Here is an 8,177-nt window from a genome sequence, read left to right on the forward strand (position 1 = left end):
TTTCAGGGTTTGATCATTCTCATCTGTTTTGGTGTCTTGTTGGTTTACAGTAAAGTACGCTGGTTTTTTGAGTACATCTTCTGAAGGATTTCATGTATAGGCACCAATAAATTATTGGATTACAAAATAATAATAAACCACCTTTCCCTTTGGCCCCAGACGATCCACCTCATCATGAATGCACATAATAGAGCCAGGACATTTTATTTATATTGATGTTAGTTACAAATGTCGTGCGAAAGTGATCACTTACAGTACAGCCTGGTTTTATTATGTGGCCAAATGGCATCACGGCCAAGATTGCTAGATATGGTCTCACTTATGAGCTAACCTAGGGTTTGAACTCTGCTTCCTACTCATTAATGTCTAGTGCACCACTCCATTATTTTTTTTAAGGCCAGCCTTGATGCCTTCCTGGGGCTTGGCTCCACTGGAAATGCAAATAACAGTGCCAGAACACAAACCGCTGCCTAAGCTTTCTCCCCAAGCTTGGCCAATCCCTCGTCATCTCCATCCCCACTTCTGCCTCTTCCACGAGAGATTCTCTGCACTCTCCTGTATGCCTAGACTGGATCCAACCAGGCACATTTTGATGGGATTGCGTGTCCTACTGATTATGTCTTTATTTGGGAATGTCTTGACTAGCCATCCTTCCGTGGGCTGGCACTTCATATCAGCAACTCTCAGAGAAACCCATGAATACTTATCAGCTATCCTTATCTTTGCAGAGCACCTGATCACACCATGAAGTGGAACGGACTCTGAAGATACTTCACATTCAGGCCATATATCAATTTCTGCTTTACTGGATATGTGATATTAAAACTGCTGTAACCAATAAAGACTGTAATTGTATGAAAGAAAAGCTACGTTTTGTAACATTTATTAGTGATCATGAATGTTTTTTTTTCTTTTATCTCCTTCACTGAAGACACACACTGTATTTGCTCTTGTGTAATGGATTTTACTTGTCCTGTGTATCTGGGGAATGTTATTTCATTGCTGCTGAAGCTTGGTGTTTAGAGTGCTTGAATATGTATAACTGATAGTTCAGCTTTATAGTTTTTTTTCTTTCAACATGTTCCTGATCGCTAATTTTGTTCATTTAAAGCCATAAAAGTCAATGTGTTTTGTTAGTTTCTTTTTTTTACAGGGTTTAAAAATAATCTTGTACAAGCAGAGAAAATTCACGTACAGTAAACTGCTGCTTTAGAAATTGCTTTTCCGGGCAAAACATGAAGACATTTTAGGATTACGCATATCATTAGCAGACAGATCAGTTGGATGTTTAGTTGATTTATGGTTTGTCTGTTGGGAAGAGAACTGTGTTAAGGTACCATTTAGTTGGTGCCAGCTGTGTCCACATGGGGCAGTTAGAGCGGAACACTTTGGTGCGCTGTGCAGCTCACACCCACGTAATCTGCACTGTAGCACAGGGTAAACATAGCCTTAGACTTTCAACTCTACATACACAAAACAACACCTCTTAAAGGCCCTGTTTATTTATTTTGGGGACACAGCAATGGAAGATCAGGAAATAAGATCAGTTATTTCACTAGGAGGGTGGTGAAGCACTGGAATGGGTTACCTAGGGAGGTGGTGGAATCTCCATCCCCATCCTGGCTGGGATGATTTAATTGGGGATTGGTCCTGCTTTGAGCAGGGGGTTGGACTAGATACCTCCTGAGGTCCCTTCCAACCCTGATATTCTATGATTCTATGATTAAGCCCTACTGTACCTCGCTGGCAGGAAGTCTATGACTAGAGCTGATTTAAAAACAAACAAACTGGAAAACAATCTCATGTCATTGCAAATTGTATTGAAAATGTAATTGAAATAAATGTTTAAATGTTTCATTTACTGAAAACCCAGTTTCCATTAAGAAAATGCAGTTTTCAGTAAATGAAAAAGCTTGATAATTATTTTGATTAAAATTTCAGGAAAAGATGTGGACAATTTTATGAGAAATGGAAATAGCAACAATTTTTCATGAAAAATTGCATTTTTAAAAAGAGGCCATTTTTTGACAAGAAACAAACACAAATGAAAACTTTTTTGTGTGAAAGATGTTGACCACCTCAATACATGACATATCTCTGAGCACTACGGAAGTTAAAAAACCTACAGTGAACCAGATCCTAAGCTGCTGCATTGACATCTATAGAGCTGTGCCAGTTCACAGTAGCTGAGGATCAGGTTGTTAAGACTGGCTTGATCATGCACCATTGACTCAGTGGTTGCTTTGCCATTGATTTGGCTTGATCCTGAGAGGTGCTGAGCATAAGTAAAACCCCATTGAAATCAATGGGATTTGCAGGTGCTTAGCACCGCTAAGGGTCAAAAGCTAAATACTAATAGAATCAGAGAAATTAGGTTTGGCAAAAGACCTCTACAGTCATCCAATAGTGTAGCTCCCAAACTAACAACTAAATTATTAGTTATATACATAGGTAACATGCAGAAGTTACCAGTAAAGCATTTCATGAATGGAAATTTACATATTTTCAAGTGAATTTAGTGCTGGCAAGACACAAAATTTTCTGCTACTATTCTGTCTTGCTAGCTAGTCCTGGAAGTATCACCTCTGGTGTGGATGTGTAGTTCAGTATCCATTTGCAATTCAGGTGCTGATCTCAGACTATGAGCAAATTTCCGAGTCACATCAGTGGCGGTAGTGGCTTCTTGTGATCAGCATGACTCCTCTTCTGGACTGAGACCATACAGCTGCTAGATGGTAATCATTTTTGGTCACTAGAGCCTGAGGGCCTTTTAGCCAGTGACCCAGAGATGAAAGACTGTGTTTGAAATCCCTTAGCCATCTACTAATCCTCAGTGGGAGCTATGTTAGTAATATATCATCTATTGACAATGGGAAAACATATTTTAGAAATAATGATTCTGTGAAATTGCTATAAACAAATGTATTAACTTTGAATTTATGTTTTTCATTGATTTGCACACTACGGAGGCACATTCATCCTCCCATTTCCATGACAGATTAATCCAGCAATACCATTAAACTGCTGTTTACTCTGCCAATGCCCATATTCATTAATATAAATACTCTGAATACACACATTGGCACTGTCTCCTCTTACTTAACATATCACACAATGCAGACTTCTGAGCCCAAACCCCCAAGAGCTGGCAGTTCTGGTTGGGCATTTTGCCCAACCACAAGCACGGGGAGCAGCTGGATGTGAATAATGAGAACTGTGTGAGACGAGAGAGAATTCTAAATGCTCCTTTTATGGGTGTTACTGAGGAGTCTCTGAACCCTGGCAAATGTGGAAGAAAAGTAAAGAGAACATGATTCAAACAATTAAAGAAACACAGAACAAAAACTTAATGACCTGAGGACCATACTACTCACTAATGAGTCAAACTTCCATTGACTGGGAGTCTTTGTCCAGTGTCTTAAGAACAAGTCGTCACATCACAAAAGCAGCACGCAGTGGCATGTTTGTCAGTAGTTTCAGCAAGATAAGCCAATGATTAACTGAGTGTAGAGGCCAAACGCCTCTCTGACTCGCACAGGTCTGTGCTCATGAATATTTGTTGGGAAATATAACAGAGCTGCACCCATTTTTATGGACATATAGAGGAATACATTCTCCAGCCTTGTCAATTCTAATCTTGTCTTGGCAAACCTTTCTTCTCTATAGCTATTTTACCCTAGGTACTTCTACTGTACCCATTATGATGCATCATGACCACTAAAATTCACTGATAAAAATGTACCTAATGAATGAAATGGAAGACAACTAAACTCTACTGTATTAGTGAGACAGCTATTTTTCCTGTGCACTGTGGGTTTGACCCAAAGCCCACTGAAGTTGGAAATATCAAATGCTGTATCTCATCATTCACCAGTTTTGCTCATTTCCTACCTAGCAAGTTTCTGAGATACAACAAAGACTTGGCGTTCTTTCACATATTTCTCCTCTTTAGCACTCCAGACACAAAGCAAAAGTGAAGAGTGATAGGACAGTTCAACAGATCACTCACTAACTACTTATTAATCTACAGTTCTATCGGGCTAAGGGGCCTCAAGACATTGGAAATGGCTGCAATTCATCCATATAGTATGAGTGCATTAACCCACATCATTAGGTAGAGCCTTTTCCAAAGCAGCAGCCCAGAGCATATAAATGATCCCTCGCATGGATTCTGAACTGTGTTTCTCATGTGTTCATTCATTACAGCTTTCAGCACAGCAGAGTTGAGTTGAACCTAATTAGACCAAAAAGAAAAATGGTTATAATTGGTCTGGGGCAACTTAGTGAAATGTAATAAGGAAGTTTAATTGGCTGCTTCCCCGTATTGGTGATCCTATAATTTATGATTTGCGTTGGACAGCGGATGAGCTCTGCCTTACCTTGCCTGACATTGCCATGGACAGAAAATGAATAGATTTAATTCTACGTAAAAGTAAATTGGTTGATGCTCATACACAGTGATGGTGGAAATTGACCAGCTTCACAATAAAATGCTGCCGGTTCTGGGCCTGGGATGCTGCTGATAATTGGCATAAATGGCTTCAATTTGTTGGGTTTCAGTTAGCAAAACAGTAATAGCAAATAAATGGTTAGAAAGTCATTAGGTTTTTATCTTTTTAAAACCCTAGTCCACTGTACAAAGGGTACAGTGAATGTCTCACTTATCATAGACCAGGGATGGTAGCCACAGTATAAGCAAACATTGACACCGATGCGAACAATTTAAGCTTTTCACTTGACATAACTAGGGCAAGGAGGCCCCTAAGCTGAGGTTACAGGAGAGCCCAGAGGAAGTTGTACATTCAGAAGATACGCCCTGCTGCTTTCATTAGCAACTCTGAGGTGTATTTGTTGACACCTCTGCAAGAGAAGAGAGCGCCGCAAACCTCTGTCACTGGGCTGCGGTGGGGTGAGGAGGGAGTGAATGTGTAAAAGCAGGAGATGGACGTTAGTGACTATCCATCGGTGCCTGGATTCTGCAGAGGAGTGGAAGCAATGAAAGGTTAGATGTCACATCACCGGAAATACAGGAGGACAAGAATTTTAAACTAGTTTGTTGGGGATTTGATACCTGGAGAAAATATGGTTCGTGTCTTAGGACTTTTCACAAAGCCCAGCGGCATAAAACATACAATGTAAAACATAAAAATAATTGGCAAAGCCTAAAGCTTCTAGTGCTGGACTAAACACGACCGATTAAAAGCCTTAAGGGACTCATGCCAACCTGAGACACAGGAGAGCGGAGGTTACATAAACATAACTGCAAACATGGGTTAGCTGATAGGACCTTCCACCCACTTTGGGTCCCAGAGCCTGCGGGCCTGTCTGAGCCTGAACTGCTACACAGCAATGTTTTAGCCCTGGAGCCCAAGACCCATGAGCCCGAGTCAGCTGACTTAGGCCAGCCGCGGATGTGATGTGGGGCTTTTATCCCTGTGTAGATGTACCCAATGCCCTGAAAGAAGATTTCCACCTCCAACTCTGTGATCTGGTTCTATGGCTGTAGTTGTGCTATCTGTGTGTAGTTGTGGGGCTGGTTGTAGCTGTGCTGACTGTGCATAGTTGAGAGGCTGATTGTATGGCAGTGTCTGTGCTGTCTGTGCACAGTTGTGGGGCTGATTCTATGGCTGTAACAGTGCTGACTGCGCAGTTGTGTGACTGATGCTATGGCTGTTGCCATGCTGACTGTTCTCAGTTGTGGGGCTGATTCTATGGCTGTTGCCGTGCTGACTGTGCTCAGTTACGGACAGGCTCCATCAGTGGTGTGCCTGTTTTATGGCCTTCCTTAGGAAAGCATCGCATAGTCCCCAGCACATGGATGATAATGCTGCTGCTGGAGTTCTTTTCATTGTATTTTTTAAAGTGGCCTCAGCATGTGTCTGCCATCGCGAGGAAGCAGCATTTGCTCTCTCTCAGACATGACATTGATTTCAAAATTGCTCCGATTACTTGTCTGGTGATTCACAATATGGGACCAATGTATCCATCGGAGTCGCTCTTTCCCTCGGAGCTGAGTCACTGCTTGAGATCTGGCTACTGGCCATTTCAAAATACACGTTTCAGCTTAGTCACTAGGTAGAGCCCTGCAAATATCCACTTTATATCCACATCTGTGGATACGGACAACCGCGGGCTCTGTTTGCAGGTCATGGATAGATGCAGATCAAAATTTTATATCTAGAGCCCTGCAAATCTGCGCATATCCGTGGACCATGTTTGCGGATTGCAGATCAGACGCGGATGCAAATTTTGTATCCGTGCAGGGCTCTATCAATAGGCTCATTAAAAATCTGAACGTGCATGAGCCCTGCTTGTTCGCGCCGAACGGGATTACAGCAACACTTCATGTTCATGAAGCATTTCAATGATCTTGCAGGTTTAAAAGAGATTGATAAGAATTCAGGGCTGCAACATATACTCCTGGGCCACTCCAGCCCAGTTCTCCATCCACTTGCCAGAGTTTCTATCACCTGACTTTTCTAAGTGTTAAATCCAAATTTCTCTGTGAACATCTCCAGAGATGGAGCCTTGACCACCTCCCTGGGGAAATTATTCCATGGCCTGCTTGACCTCACTGTTAGAAACATTTTGCTGGTATCAAGCTTCAAATGTCAGTGTTCTTGTTGCTACCCATTACTTCTTGCTTTGTCCCCTTTGGACACTGGGAGTAATTCCCTCTCCGCCCCCACCCCGTCTCCCCACCCTCCTCCCCCGAAATATCACTGACATAGCCAGCTACAAGTAACACACAAAAAGAACATTCATCCAAGGACTGGAATCACTCTCTTCCCTTCAGGTCTACCAGCGGAAAGAGTCACATAAGTCAGGTGACAAAAGTAGGATTCTGATCATGCCCCACTCTAGTCTCCAAGGTGAGGTTGTATATTGTCATAGAACCACAGGGCTAGAAGGGACCACAAGCATCATCTAGTCTAACCCCCTACCAAGATGCAGGATGTGTTGTGTCTAAACCATCCAGCCTTTTTTTGAAAACCTTCAGTGAAGGAGATTCCATGATTTTCCTAGGCAGGCTGTGCCATTGTCCTACTGTTCTTAAAGTTAGGAAGTTTTGCCTGAGATTTAATCTAAATCTGCTATGCTGCAGTTTGAACCCATGGCCTCTTGTCCTGCCTCTGTGGAAAGAGAGAACAACTTTTTGCCATCTTTTTTATGGCAGCCTTTCAAGTATTTGAAGACCGCTATCATGCCCGTCCTTAATCGCCTCTTTTCCAAATTAAACATACCCAGTTCCTTCAGCTTATGCTCATATCATTTGCATTCCATCCCTTTGATAATCTTTGTCGCTCACCTCTGGATCCTTTCCAGTTTCTCTACATCCTTTCTATACATTGGTGACCAAAAGTGGACACAGTTCTCCAGCTGAGGCCTAACCAGTGCCAAGAAGAGCGGTATTACCGCCTCCCGTGACTTGCATGCTATGCTTCCGCTAATGCCAGCCAAAACGTCATTTGCTTTATTTGCAACAGCATCACATTGCTGACTCATGTTGAGGTTGGGATCCACCACAACTCCCAGCTCCGTCTCAGCAGTGCTGCTGCCAAGCCAGTTATCCGCCATTCTGTATTTGTGCATTTGGTTTTTCTTCTCCAAGTGTAGCACCTTACATTTGTCTTTGCTGAATTTCATTATGTTGGCTATAGCCCAGTTCTGCAATTTATCAAGATCATGTTGAATTTTCTACCCTCCAAAGTGTTTGTAATACACCGCCCCACCCTTCAGTTTGGTTTCATCTGCAAGTTTGATCAATATGCTCTTTATTCCTACAGCCAGGTCATTAATAAATATGTTAAATAACACAGACCCAGAACAGATCCCTGTGGAACCCCACTTGAGACCTTCCAATCTGACATCATTCCATTAATAGTTACTCTTTGTTTGCGGTTAACTAATTATCTATCCACTTAATGGTAGTTCTACCAAGCCTGCATTTCTCCAGTTTACTTATGAGAACGTCATGTGGGACTCTGTCAAAAGCCTTGCTAAAGTCCACATATATTATGTCCACTGCATTCCCCCTATCCATCAAAGTAGTTACTTTGTCAAAGAAGGAAATCAAGCTGATTTGGCATGATTTGTAGTAAAGCCATGCTGGCTGCTTCCTCCTCCAGGTATTTGCGAACTGAATGTTTTATACTAGGGATGTCAAACGATTCAAA

General features: G+C 42.1%; 1 protein-coding gene across 1 annotated transcript in view; it reads left to right on the top strand.

The window, feature by feature from the left end:
• The window catches only part of TSNARE1 (t-SNARE domain containing 1), a 673,885-nt gene extending 670,846 nt beyond the window's left edge, over positions 1-3,039 (top strand). The window contains exon 13 of the mRNA XM_045004928.1: positions 729-3,039. The gene's annotated coding sequence lies outside the window, so the exon portion shown is untranslated. The remainder of the gene's footprint in view (positions 1-728) is intronic.
• The last annotated feature ends 5,138 nt before the right edge of the window (positions 3,040-8,177 follow it).

The sequence above is a fragment of the Mauremys mutica genome, chromosome 2, assembly GCF_020497125.1.
Source record: "Mauremys mutica isolate MM-2020 ecotype Southern chromosome 2, ASM2049712v1, whole genome shotgun sequence".
Taxonomy (NCBI): domain Eukaryota; kingdom Metazoa; phylum Chordata; order Testudines; family Geoemydidae; genus Mauremys; species Mauremys mutica.